This window comes from Petromyzon marinus, chromosome 15 (genome assembly GCF_048934315.1).
Source record: "Petromyzon marinus isolate PM22_M1 ecotype Great Lakes invasive population chromosome 15, UKy_Petmar_22M1.pri1.0, whole genome shotgun sequence".
Taxonomy (NCBI): Eukaryota; Metazoa; Chordata; class Hyperoartia; order Petromyzontiformes; family Petromyzontidae; genus Petromyzon; species Petromyzon marinus.
The window spans coordinates 10395441-10408814 of NC_133681.1; the positions used below are offsets into that span (position 1 = coordinate 10395441).

At 40.7% G+C, this 13374-nt stretch overlaps 1 long non-coding RNA gene across 2 annotated transcripts in view; it reads right to left on the bottom strand.

Annotated features, from left to right (window-relative positions):
* LOC142924644 (uncharacterized) overlaps positions 1 to 12172 on the bottom strand; it is a 50731-nt gene extending 38559 nt beyond the window's left edge. For both annotated transcript variants that reach the window (XR_012941756.1, XR_012941755.1), the window contains exon 1: positions 12084 to 12172. This is a non-coding gene — a long non-coding RNA (uncharacterized LOC142924644). The remainder of the gene's footprint in view (positions 1 to 12083) is intronic.
* Positions 12173 to 13374: the final 1202 nt, after the last annotated feature.

A 13374-nucleotide genomic window follows, 5' to 3' on the forward strand; every position in this document is an offset into this window, starting at 1 on the left:
GGAAAAAAGTATTTGATCCCCTGATAATTTTGTACGTTTTCCCACTGACAAAGAAATGATCAGTCTATAATTTTAATGGTCGGTTTATTTGAACAATGAGAGACAGAATAACAACAAAAAAATCCGGAAAAACGCATGTCAAAAATGTTATAAATTGATTTGCATTTTAATGAGGGAAATAATTATTTGACCCCTCTGCAAAACATGACTTAGTACTTGGTGGCAAAACCCTTGTTGGCATCACAGAGGTCAGACATTTCTTGTAGTTTGCCACCAGGTTTGCACACATATCAGGAGGGATTTTGTCCCACTCCTCTTTGCAGATCTTCTCCAAGTCATTAAGGTTTCGAGGCTGACGTTTGGCAACTCGAACCTTCAGCTCCCTCCACAGATTTTCTATGGGATTAAGGTCTGGAGACTAGCTAGGCCACTCCAGAACCTTGATGTGCTTCTTCTTGAGCCACTCCTTTGTTGCCTTGGCCGTGTGTTTTGGGTCATTGTCATGCTGGAATACCCATCCACGACCCATTTTCAATGCCCTCGCTGGGAGAAGGAGGTTCTCATCAAAGATTTGACGGTACATGGCCCCGTCCATCGTCCCTTTGATGCGGTGAAGTTGTCCTGTCCCCTTAGCAGAAAAACACCCCCAAAGCATAATGTTTCCACCTCCATGTTTGACGGAGAGGATGGTGTTCTTGGGGTCATAGGCAGCATTCCTCCTCCTCCAAACACGGCGAGTTGAGTTGATGCCAAAGAGCTCAATTTTGGCCTCATCTGACCACAACACTTTCACCCAGTTGTCCTCTGAATCATTCAGATGTTCATTGGCAAACTTCAGACGGGCATGTATATGTGCTTTCTTGAGCAGAGGAACCTTGTGGGCGCTGCAGGATTTCAGTCCTTCACGGTGAAGTGTGTTACCAATTGTTTTCTTGGTGACTATGGTCCCAGCTCCCTTCAGATCATTGACAAGATCCTCCGGTGCAGTTCTGGGCTAATTCCTCACCGTTCTCATGATCATTGCAATTCCACGAGGTGAGATCTTGCATGGAGCCCCAGGCTGAGCGAGATTGACAGTTCTTTTGTGTTTCTTCCATTTGCGAGTAATCACACCAACTATTGTCACCTTCTCACCAAGCTGCTTGGCAATGGTCTTGTAGCCCACTCCAGCCTGGTGTAGGTCTACAATATTGTCCCTGACATCCTTGGAGAGCTCTTTAGTCTTGGCCATAGTGGAGCGTTTGGAATCTGATTGATTGATTGCTTCTGTGGACAGGTGTTTTTTATACAGGTAACAAGCTGAGATTAGGAGCACTCCCTTTAAGAGTGTGCTCCTAATCTCAGCTCGTTGCCTGTATAAAAGACATCTGGGAGCCAGAAATCTTTCTGATTGAGAGGGGGTCAAATACTTATTTCCCTCATTAAAATGCAAATCAATTCATAAAATTTTTGACATGCGTTTTTCTGGATTTTTGTTGTTGTTATTCTGTCTCTCACTGTTCAAATAAACCTACTATTAAAATTATAGACTGATCATTTCTTCGTCAGTGGGCAAACGTACAAAATCAGCAGGGGATCAAATACTTTTTTCCCTCACTGTAGAGGCACAAGTGTGGACAACCACAAGGAGGAAACATCTGGACAGCAGAGGGTGAGATGAGAAGGACCTCATATCCCAGTGACTTGGGTATGCTTACAGCATGTTTCTATATAGCCAAAGCCTCTACCAGGTCCTCCCTGTAAAATGTGTAAGTGTAGGAATCACTCACAATTATGGCATCAGAGTCGCCCTTGAATGGCTCATGGGTTCGGTCAGAAAACTGTGGTTTCCCATGGCTTTCAATGCAAACCCAAGGCATTCACACGTGTAATGTAATCATTAATATTTCATGTGGATGGAAGGAATACTAAAACAGAGAGGACGGACAGGCAAATATCCACAATAGATGTGATGATGATGAGTGCCAATAGTGGAGGAATGCTGCTGCCATCATCAGAAGTTTTTCGAGCCAGCAGTGCCCTTAAAGGGTCTTGATGGGAAGAAAAATAAGAATATCACATGAAAATAATTAATGTCGCCGATGTTATGTGTATCGACTTAATGATAATGTGCCTTTGATTAGACACAAGGCGACCCTAAATGGATGGCCCTTGCAGTGGTCCCAGGTGCCTTACCGTGACTGCTGGTGGCAGTGATGCACGGTAAGTGGGTCACAAGACCACACACAGGTAGTCATCATACCTTTCATTGTAATTACTGTCATTGTTACCTATGCTGTGGACGTGTTGAGTCCTAAGTCAACGTGGATAAGACAAATCACCGCAAATTGAGCACGGTAAGGTCAAGCGTGTTGAAATGTTTTGCACGCCAGGCTGGTTTAGCAGTACAGACCTCTCCGTTGAGTGAAGTATTAATTTCGTTTGGGGCCATCAACATAATTGACTTGATAGCATGCAGCCACACTAGCCGACGCATTGAATTAATGCCTTGAATTGAAAACCTTGTTTGAATTCTTTAACGTTTGTGACACATTCAAAAGAGCAATCCACAATATACAAAGTTATTTCACTTTGATGTCTCTGTTGAAGCAAATTATTATTTAATATTACCACATTTTACACGTGGTATATCCAGCACAGCACCGCTGTAGCCGTTGGAGCTCTTAACTCTGCAGCTAGTGCAATTTGATAGCATGGTTGAGGGTAAACTCGGGGTGTCATCCCTCCTGGGGTCTGGGGACAACGACTGAGTAACATGCTGTGTGAACATCATGGTACCTCCTCTGCCAGTACCAAAATATGACAGAAGGTTTTCCCCTTTTTCTGGCAACAAAACGGGTGTTAAGATGTTAAAACACCAAACTGAAACATTTTACAAGGAATCCTGTCTGCATTAACCACAATACTTGTGGTCAGAATGCAAAACCTACTCTAATAATATATGCATTGTCTTTGAAATGCATATATTATTAGGTGTTAGACCAGAGGACGCCAAAAGGCACATTTTGGCGTCCTCTGGTCTAACAACTTTTGAGACTAGGCTCCAAAGAAAGCTGTCTCTGGTGTGGACCAATCAGTTTCAAAGACAATGCATATGCTATCAGAGTAAGTTTTTTTTTTGCATTCTGATCACAAGTATTGTGGTTAATGCAGACAGGATCCCTTGTTAAAGGTTTCAGTTTGGTGTTTTAACATCTTAACACCTGTTTTGTTGCCAGAAAAAAGGGAAAAACATATTCTCATGCTGTGTGAAGTCCATTGTTCATCATTTGGAGACACCGGCCTCTGCCAGGTGAAAGTAGAATTTGCACCAGTGACTCAGGGTGACCAAATGGAAGTGAGCACTTCTCCATTGCTCATGATGCAAGAATAAACTTTGTATTTAGTTTTTTAACTTTAATCTTCTAACAAATGTGTAATTCTGTTTTCATTTCCATAAAATAATTAACGTAGCATTAGCAATATTCACGATACATATATTATACGTATAAAAAGTTTCCAATCCATTACCTTTGCGATTTATATTGTCTTGTTTCTGGTGAAATGTTATGTATTATTGTGCTAAACTGGATTTCTAAATCATGACTTAAAGTTTTCGTGACTGCAGGAATTCATATTCTTTGGGTCTTTCGTGGCTTTACCGAAAGACCCAAAGAATACGAATTTCTGAATCATGTTTTAATATAAGATAAAGTTCCTTCACAGAGACACCCTATGCAGTTTTTGGGATCACGCTAAACTAATATTTTCTCAAGTCAAGGTGGGGTATACTACATTGTTACTTTTTTCTGCAGGGTAGAATTGCATTAGTGTCCCTTTCATTGTGTTAGGGGCTAAATCAACTTGCTAAAAATTTCTTATCTCAGCATGTTTCACTGGTCACCTCGATATTGTGCTGTGTCATTACTGGCGAAAGCAATACGTCTATTTTAAAGTGCAACAGCCTTTACAAAATATCCAAGTATCACTATGGACATTATATCTCTCAGCTTTGACATTAAGATGCTTTTTATTTTTTTAGTCACTGGCAATATAACACATGGATGACCATAAGATCTGTATCATGGGCCGATGTGTTTGTAGAAGCATTCCAAAAATATAAGCATTGACAATCCATTTTGTTTAGGTGCAGGTCCTGAAATGCTTATGATACAAATATCAGATGTTAATTACCATAATGGCACTAAGATGCACAATTATGTAATGGCAAAGCACTCTTATCACAGTAACACAAAAAACAATGAGCATTGTTGTGGAGAATATATGTAAGATAATAACAATAATATGTCTCCTTCATATAATGGATAAGACTGACTTTAAATTTGGGAGAATGTATTAACAGGTAGGCTTTCGCGACCAATATCATCCGTAATTCAGGTTTTTGGGGTAGATCTGGCTGTCGCCTGATGAGCAAGTTCTAATTACTGGCAAAACGGCGTTCTCAGATTGTAAATGTTGTGGCTTGGCTCTCCAACACACCGGTGTGCTGTACTAGTAACGAATTGTCATGTTCTGTTTACGTGACAAACCTTACTAGTTGGCTGTATCAGGTGGTGGTTGGTTTACCGACACATTTACATATATACAACTTGGCGTCTATATGATAAGTGAAGTGGTGAATTTTCTGCTGCGGTATTTTTCATTATTAATGGTTCAACGTGTTTCGAACCATATTAATAAACACAGGGTTGTTATAAACGGAAAAGTCAAGTGCTATTGTGAGTATATTGTTTACTAGTTGCAAAAGCGGTACCATTAAACATACGTATGTATTTATGCATGTAAATGAGGCATTGTTATTTGGTGAGCTTCATCAGCGATGTTCACAAATACGGGGTAATCGACGGTAGCAACAAACCCTGGCCTGTTCCTTGGCATGCTTGTCCTGACTTGAAGACAAATCATAAAAAAAACAATGAGGATGTGGTATTCGCACACAATGGGACAGTTTCTGTTTGCATTGCCGCAGTTGTTGAAATAATTGTAGTCCCCCTCCCTGGAGGAGTCAAACAGCTGCTCTGCCTCATGCATAGACCTGTTCATTACATATACAATGCACCCGGCTAGGTGATTTGAGACCAATGCTCATGGGAATAGCATAGACGAAAAAAGAGCCGAATGCATGGCTCACAGATCCAATGTCAAATAATCTCACCTTAAAAGGCATTTGGCAGTACCATACGCATTCAGAGAATGGATGGGCATAATCCCTCTTAGCTATTTCATATTGGGTTAAAAGAAATGTGCAAAAAATAAACAGGAAGGTAATAAAAATGCCACCCAAGTTCAACTCACACATCCCAAAAATGCCCAGATCAGTTTTGACCAATGGAAGTAATTGAATTGTGAATAGTTCTCAATTCAGGATGCAATAAATAATTGTCTGACCTGAGGTGAACGCTATAAAAAAACATATTTTACGTTATTTTTCTTAACAAATAAATAACAGCAATAACCTAAACAAATGCAGTATTACATCGTAATGCAAATATTTGATTATCAAATATATATAAAAAAATAAAGCTGTTAAATATCACAAATGTCTACCGTGAGAAAGCATTAATCATAAACAACGTTGCATCATGCTATGCATAGCGATGCACATTACTTTGCTGCAAATATATTAATGCAGGGTAGAGAATGTGTATACTTACAATATGATTTCAACATCCATAATCACACCTTTAGTGGTTTAACCTACTCCGTTTAGTAAACTGTAATTAAAATGCCATTTCAAAATTTTGCATCATAATTAGGGAAAGCATCGGGGGGATGGATTTGAGGGAAATTGAGGTTGTGGCTCCTGCAAAGGTCACTGACAATGTCTGTCTCAGGTACGCGCGCGTGCGCGTGCGTGTGTGTGAGCGGTGGTGGAGCGGTTAGCGCGCTGCGCTACGAACCTGGCGACCCATATTCGATTCACGCTCACGGCCAACACCAGTGACGATTAACGATTATCTTAACCGGTCCTGGGCCTCCCCTAGGTTGACTCAGCCGTGCCGCCCTTAGTAGGTGCTCGCTAACAGCACTCGCCCCTACAGTCTTATTAAGGTTATACGGGGATCTTTGTCTTTTGGTTTGTGTGTGTGTGTGTGCAACAGGGAGGGAGGCTCACCGCTATCGCCGGACAGGCATTTGCAATTAGCAGCACGGCGGCGACAGGGAAGGGATTGTCTTTTAAACGAATTTAGAAGGGGAGGGGGGGGAAAAGTCTATTGTTTATTCCATGAAACGTGGCTTTCATTAACACAGAGCCACCATTACAAACTGCCTTATAAACAAATCGCTCCGGAGATGTTTTTTTTTAGCTCGTAAAATTGACTCAATTCCTGCGAAAAAATAGAGAACGTCGTCGTCCGTCGGCGTCGCTACCCGAGCAGCGCTACGCGAAGTTGTGGCGCAAAGGAGTTCGCCACAGACGCACGCGAGGAATGTGGCGGGAGAGAGGGAAATGAAGCAAACCTCGTCTCCTATATCTGCAGCATCGCCAGGAGGCAATGCGACAACAGAGAGACAGTGGATGCAGTAAACCGACATGTGCGTGCACTTGCAATACATGCTGCTTGACCTGAAATTCAAAGGTGTGCCGGTGGCAGGTTTTTTTTTTGCGGACCACCCATGCAAGAGTAACCCCAAATATCTTCTGAATTTAAAACACAAATCTTAAATTTTGGGTTTTTTTTTTAACACATTCCTGCGGAGGGAGCTGGTAGGAACGTTGGGTTGCTCGGTCAATGGCCAGGGTCAACGGCGGCACCACGTGGTGTATTCCGCAAATATGCCCGACTGTGAGGGCGGGCACAAGCTGGCGTGAGTAGGTTAAACGTTGAGTTTTATAAGGGCACCACGGGGTGACCAGCCCCTCCCCCAGCCCTCCCACCCCCAACCCAGCCCCACCCTCCCCACCCAGCCCCTTCCCACCCTCCCCACCCAGCCCCTCCCCACCCTCCCCACCCAGCCCCTCCCCACCCTCCCCTCTCCACCCAGCCCCACCCCTCCCATTTTTTGATGCACGACGGACGGACACAATAATCCCCTGTGGGCTGGTGTAACCAGGAGGTTCCTACCAGTAAAAAGCCTACGTAAAGGTGATGAAGGTGCAATCCTGCAATCGCTTGCTTCTGTCCCTGTTGGCAGAAGATCCCTCCACAAGTGAAGCTCCAGAGAGCCCCTCTATCGGGTGTTTGGCTCACTCTTACAGACATCCTGAAGAGGTGGGAGTGCCCACTCTTTACCAAAACTCAATGCGACCTTCTGATCGACTAACTCTGTTGACCCAATTTACACTGCTGGTTGGACAGAGGCAGGGTTGATTTAATATACTTGCTTCATTGTTTTGAAATGCTGTGCCGGAAGATCACACCAACAACCTCTGGACTGCAAGTCCAGTTTGCGAACTGTTATAACCATGGACGCATCCAGCTTACTACTTGAATAATTCGTTGAAAATTGAATGCTATCACATTATTTTATGACCATTATTATTATGGTTATATTGATTAATTGGCAGCCTTAGGCTAGGTGTGGATATTCCAGATGTTCAAGGTCAATAGCTACTATTTCTATAAGACAATATCCTTGACGTTTTAAAAACTAATTCTCAATTTATCAGTCACTGAAAAATTACGGAAAGCGTTCCAACTGTGAGTTGAGCACTTATCAACAGTGCTGGCCAGTTATGCAAGATAAATATACAGCTGCATTATATACTACATGATATCATTAATTAAAATGAAATAAAATTAAATGAACATTATTTTAATATACCCAAAATTAGCATTATGAAAGGCTGTGCAATATTTAAAAGCTGCTGAATAATGACACGCACCGTAAAAGCATGAAGGCAAAATAAGTTAATATGGTATGCCCTGGCTAGGTCAAAGGAAGGCCAGCCACCTCGGTTGAAATCGACTTACTGTGGATACATCATTCACCTTAAGAATAATGGATTGAGGAGAAGTCTTCAGAAAGAGGAAAATACATTTTATTATTTATTCACTTTTTACCACAAGCCATTGCAAAAATGAAATCAATATAAAAATGTAATATGCGGCAGTGTGCTGACAAAGTTAGCCAATAGTAGTATGAGCCAACAGAGCTAACTTTTTTTAAAAGAATTTAGTTTTTCAGTTGATTCATTTACAGGGGAATGTGTGCGATGAATGAATGTCTTGGAGACCTGCACATTTCTTTAACTCAAAGGTTCACGAGTTAAAACGCTAATCACAGCTCTATGGCATTTTGAGTGGAAACATTTTGAAGTTGCCACTCTGCCGCTGGAGATTGATGTAACAATCATAAATTACCCCACTTTACTGATCTATGATTTGCGATTGCTTGCAGAAGTTGTTTCGGGGGTTTTCCCTGTAATATTTTTGTTTCGAATTAAAGCTGTCGTGACTGCAAGGATTCATCTTCTTTGGTTCTTTCGGTAAAGTCACGTAGAATGAGAATAAAATAATAAATTAATACAATAAAATAACCCAATAAAATTATCAAGACGTTTCGGCCACAACACAAGTGGCCTTCATCAGGTGAAGGGACGAGACTGTCTGAAGGACAGTGCTGGAGTGAACACAGCCAAGCTCAGACCGCGACCTGTAAGCTGTGTGAGAAGAAACAGAGCGCCTTGACAAAGGAATTAGCATAAAAAATTAGCATTTAATTGTCGGACTTAGCATGATGAACGATGTATAGGGGGTGAACATGTGCAGACCGGCGAGGGGGGGAGGGGGAGTTTATATATTGATGATGTGAAAAGGGAATTTAAGCTGCTGCGAAAGTTTGGGATACCACTACTTGAAAAAATATACTGTACCATTGAAAATTAGTTTAATGTTTGGTTCGGATAATTTAGCATTGAAATGGCTGCGTGATTAGCTTGTGACTGGTCACAGAAATGGCTATGTTAAAGTCAAAGCCTACACATCCACATACCATAGAGCCCGATGCATTTCCGACCAGGAACACATTACCAGTGAACTCAAGCATATACACCAGGCTCTCAGGGCTAAAGAAGAAGAATATTTTTGTTGATTTTCCAAATAAACACAACTGCAATAAGCTACAGATTATTCAAATCTGTGGTGAATATTCAAGGCGGGCCTGGATCTATAAATTATTATGCAAATAAGCAAGTGAAATCAGAATGGAGTGCATTTGGAAATTTTAAATTGATCATGAAAAGCAACAAATACCAATGCACCTCAAGGATAAAGTTTTCAATCTGTGCGTATTAAAACGGCGTGACATACGAGTCCTCTGGATAAGAAAACATGGGCAAATAACACAAAAAAGACTTCAATGTATGCAAAGAAGTGTGGAGAGCTACATGCTGAGAATTTCATACCGAGAAAAAGGGGAATGCGCATTGACTACAGCTACAGATTAATTGCGAATTAGACATCTATGAACTGTCAAGAAAAGCCAATGGGTTTGGGCAGGATACATTCGTCAAGGGGGTAATATCAGATGAACCAGACTTGTGATACAATGCCAGAAAAAGAGCGAATACGCCCACGAGGATGGCTGCCACAGAGATGGAGCGATGGGCACCAGGACAGGGTAGAGATGGATTGTGGCATCGCAGAACAATGAAAAATGGTGTTGATATGGGAAGTTCTTCATCCAGCGGTGGATAGAACGTGGCTGATAATGATGCTGACTGTCATAGGTTTAAATTAATAATCTCTGCTAATGAGCATGATATATGCTCGATTTCAACGAGCATGTGATGGAAATTCCACATTGTTATAGTGGGGTACTGTTTTTTAATGGATAATTTTTATTTGCTCAGTACAATTTTAATGATCCCAGAGGAAAGATAAACTGCATCAACTCCTGCTTGTTATGTGAACTTGCAGTCTTATTGAGTTGAGCAATTTGCCTTATTGCCCTCTGACAAGCATTTAAAGTAACTACTTATATGGGCCCTTAGAAAGACCATTACAGTTAGAATGTGTGTAATTATGTTGAAATATACAAACATATGATACCACATTAAATAAAGAAATAACTGCAATAGTTTGTGACAGCAGGGGTAGGTGGAGGGGGTGAAGAGAAGAAAGCATCAAAAATAGAACAAGTTATTTGAAACCACAAAAATCATGAAAACGGGGACAAATATACAAATAAACTACAGAGACGAGCAAAAGAGTACTCAGAACTATGCTAAATAATTAGGAAGATTAATGAGCCATCAAATTATGCAACACTTCACTAACAATTGTTGAAGATGTAACAGCATGACATTGGATCATGAAGGAAGCTCATGATTGATACTTCAGAAAGGGCAGCCCTTTTTTATAAGATGGAAACCACAACACGGACAAACGATAGAATGTTACAATTAGAGGAGAGGTGTTATGCATGTATTAATGGCAAACAATGTAATCTGTTTCAGGAAATAGATAAAAAGTAGAAAGCTCGAAATACCACAACTGAACATGTAAAAATGCTGCCATTTACAAAATGTAAGCACGAAAAACAATCACGTAGACCAGATGGAAGAATTGCGATCATCAGCATCAAAAAACAACATCAAGCTGTGAGGACGGAATTAATGGAGCTATTCGTTACATTTATACACAGAAATGTAATAGCTCTATGATGAAATTACGTCTCAATCACGCTGGAATTAACAGGCCCTTTCACCTCCCATCACCGGTACACGAATTGTTTGGGAAGATCGTCGGGGAGAACAATGGACAACTTAATAGTCAACCAACTACTTTAGTGAGCTGAGTTTAAGGACAGGATTTTCTCCTGTTCACCAAATACATATTAACAACCGGATTCCTTAAAGTACAAATTAAGATTAAACACCATCATGTCTAAGCCTTTATAGATTATGGAAAAGGAGTTTGACTCAGTGGAAATTCATGGAGTCATCCAAGCACTCGCAAACCAATGCCTGAATAAAATATTTAGAAATTATGAGAACAGCTCCACTGAGATTTCATAACGAAAGATATAAAATACCTATCAGAAGAGCCAGGCAAGTAAATGTTCATAACACTTCATAGTGTTACGAGAAGGTTATTATTATTGCCATAAAAAATCATGAAAAAGATAAAGGCATGAAGATAAATGTAAAAATTGTTAATCAACTCAGATTTACTGATGACACATTCATTATGAGAACCAATTGAAAGAAATTGCAGGACATGATTGAGTCACGTAATAAAAAAAAGCTGCAAAGTTTGGCCACGTAACAATATGAAACACGGTAGGACCAATACCTCTGCCGTTGCAGATCATTGTTTTAACGCTGTGGGCACACACGAAATTAATTTTTCCAAGACGAAGGTACTCTGCAAACCCACTGGCTATCATCAGAGATTTGTTCATGAAGCCATCCAGATATATAAACACAGACACAACTTCAACCGAGAAGATGGGTACACATTGAGCAATCATTGGAAGACGTGATTAACCAGTTAAGATTTATTGTTTGAAATGCTGTGCCGAAAGATCACACCAACAACCTGCTGTGATGTTTCCATCCTTCCTGCGATTTTAGCTGACTCTCTGAGTTGCATTATTAGGTTGGATGTCTTTGTATTGACGGGCTGGATGTCCTCGCCCAGTCACCGATGCTGCGACATACTAGGCAAGCCACCGATGCTGCGGCATACTAATCTCGTGCATTGACATGCTAATCTCTCACAATACAATAGCCACTTCCACAGCCTCAGGCAGACCATCTCTTGCCCCACCCTTCTCAGGCCTATATAAGACCTTGTTTCAGTAGCGTTTTCTCTCTCACCTGAAGACGGTCGCTTGTGTTGCGATCGAAACGTCGTGATCTATTAATTTTCTATCTACGTGACTTCACCGAAAGAACCAGAGTATGGATTCCTGCAGTCACGAAAGCTTCAAATCAAGAATGAATAAAACAGTATAAAGCTGCAAAACTAATCAGAGTTTGTATACTGAGTGTGCAATTATTGAACGCAAACTGGTAAAAAAAAACAATCCGTTAAATTAAAGAGACAAGCAGGAACAGATTGGATTTTTTTTTAATAAAACTGACATTGATCGTCATAAAAATGCGGCACGTTGTCTGGAACAGCATGACTCACGGTTTGGAGTTTGTGGCTTCTCAGGAGGAGAGTACTGAGGGAACGAGGAAACCCATTCCTCACTGCTTCATGTGCACGTTTGATGCCTCCATTCCGCAACTCTTTTCAAGATTTGTACAGACGCTACGGCAGATTTTTTTTGCCATTTTAAACATTCTACTGAATCCAGAAATAGAGGCTTATAGTACGATGATGGCATCATGATATGATGACAAAGGAACATGAAGACATGATGATGAAGATAACGATAATGGTGATAATGTATGCTGATGATATTGAAACGGTTGTTATTGTTACTATAGTTGCTGAGCTTGCAAATGAAGACGACAGACAAGAGGTTGTGTTCATGGGACTGCCTCACTGCGTTCTAAGACGCTCTGGAATGTTGAAGTCGACTGAATAACCCGAGAAACGAATGTTTAAAGGGGCAAACACTCGATACGTGTAAATAGAAAGATTAAAACATTTTATAATGCTGCGATCTGGATTTCTGCACACATTTTTTCCCAATTCTTTGCTCGTACTCCAACAGCTAAAAAAAAAGATTGGTTCTGATAGTTTGTGCAAATACTGTATAACCCTAAACTAAACCTAAACTTTTTGTTTTACGCTCACTGAACTATATAGCTCTTGTTTTTAAAGCGACCTGGGCATAATTGATAGCTCAACGAAGTGGCTTATCATGTGGAAATGTATAGCAACCAAATACTTTAAATGCATGTTTCTCAGTGTGGTGGGAAAACCCGGACAACCGGGAGAAAAATCCACGCGACCATTTAGAGAACATGCACACTCAATGATATCGCCATCAGGGATCGAACCGCTGAACTTCTGTATACGAGGCTAGGTAGTTTGCGTCTCGCCACAGTGACGAGAATTTAATTTTGGTGGAATCGCATTGAAGAAATGTATGGCTAATGATATAATTCCACAAATTGTTGAAAACAAGTTTTAGATTTGAGCACTGATGACAAACATTCCACATTCCACATTTGCTTTTCCTCAATACAATTTGCGACTTGTCGCTTAATTTCAGTGCCTACTAAACTAATTTTATCTCATCAGATAAAGTGGCATTTTCCAGAAGGGGCTATTCATGTTATTATTTCGAATTGGTACTCGACTCCTGGTCTTAATTGGATTCCTGCCATGTTGCATAAGCACACTGCGATATTCATCTCTCAAAGTCTCTCTTCTATTATCTCCGTTCGCACTTCTGTCCGTCTACTTTGCCAACATAGTAATTTAATCTTAAAGCTTGAGATGCAGTGATACTGAATGTATTGCACTT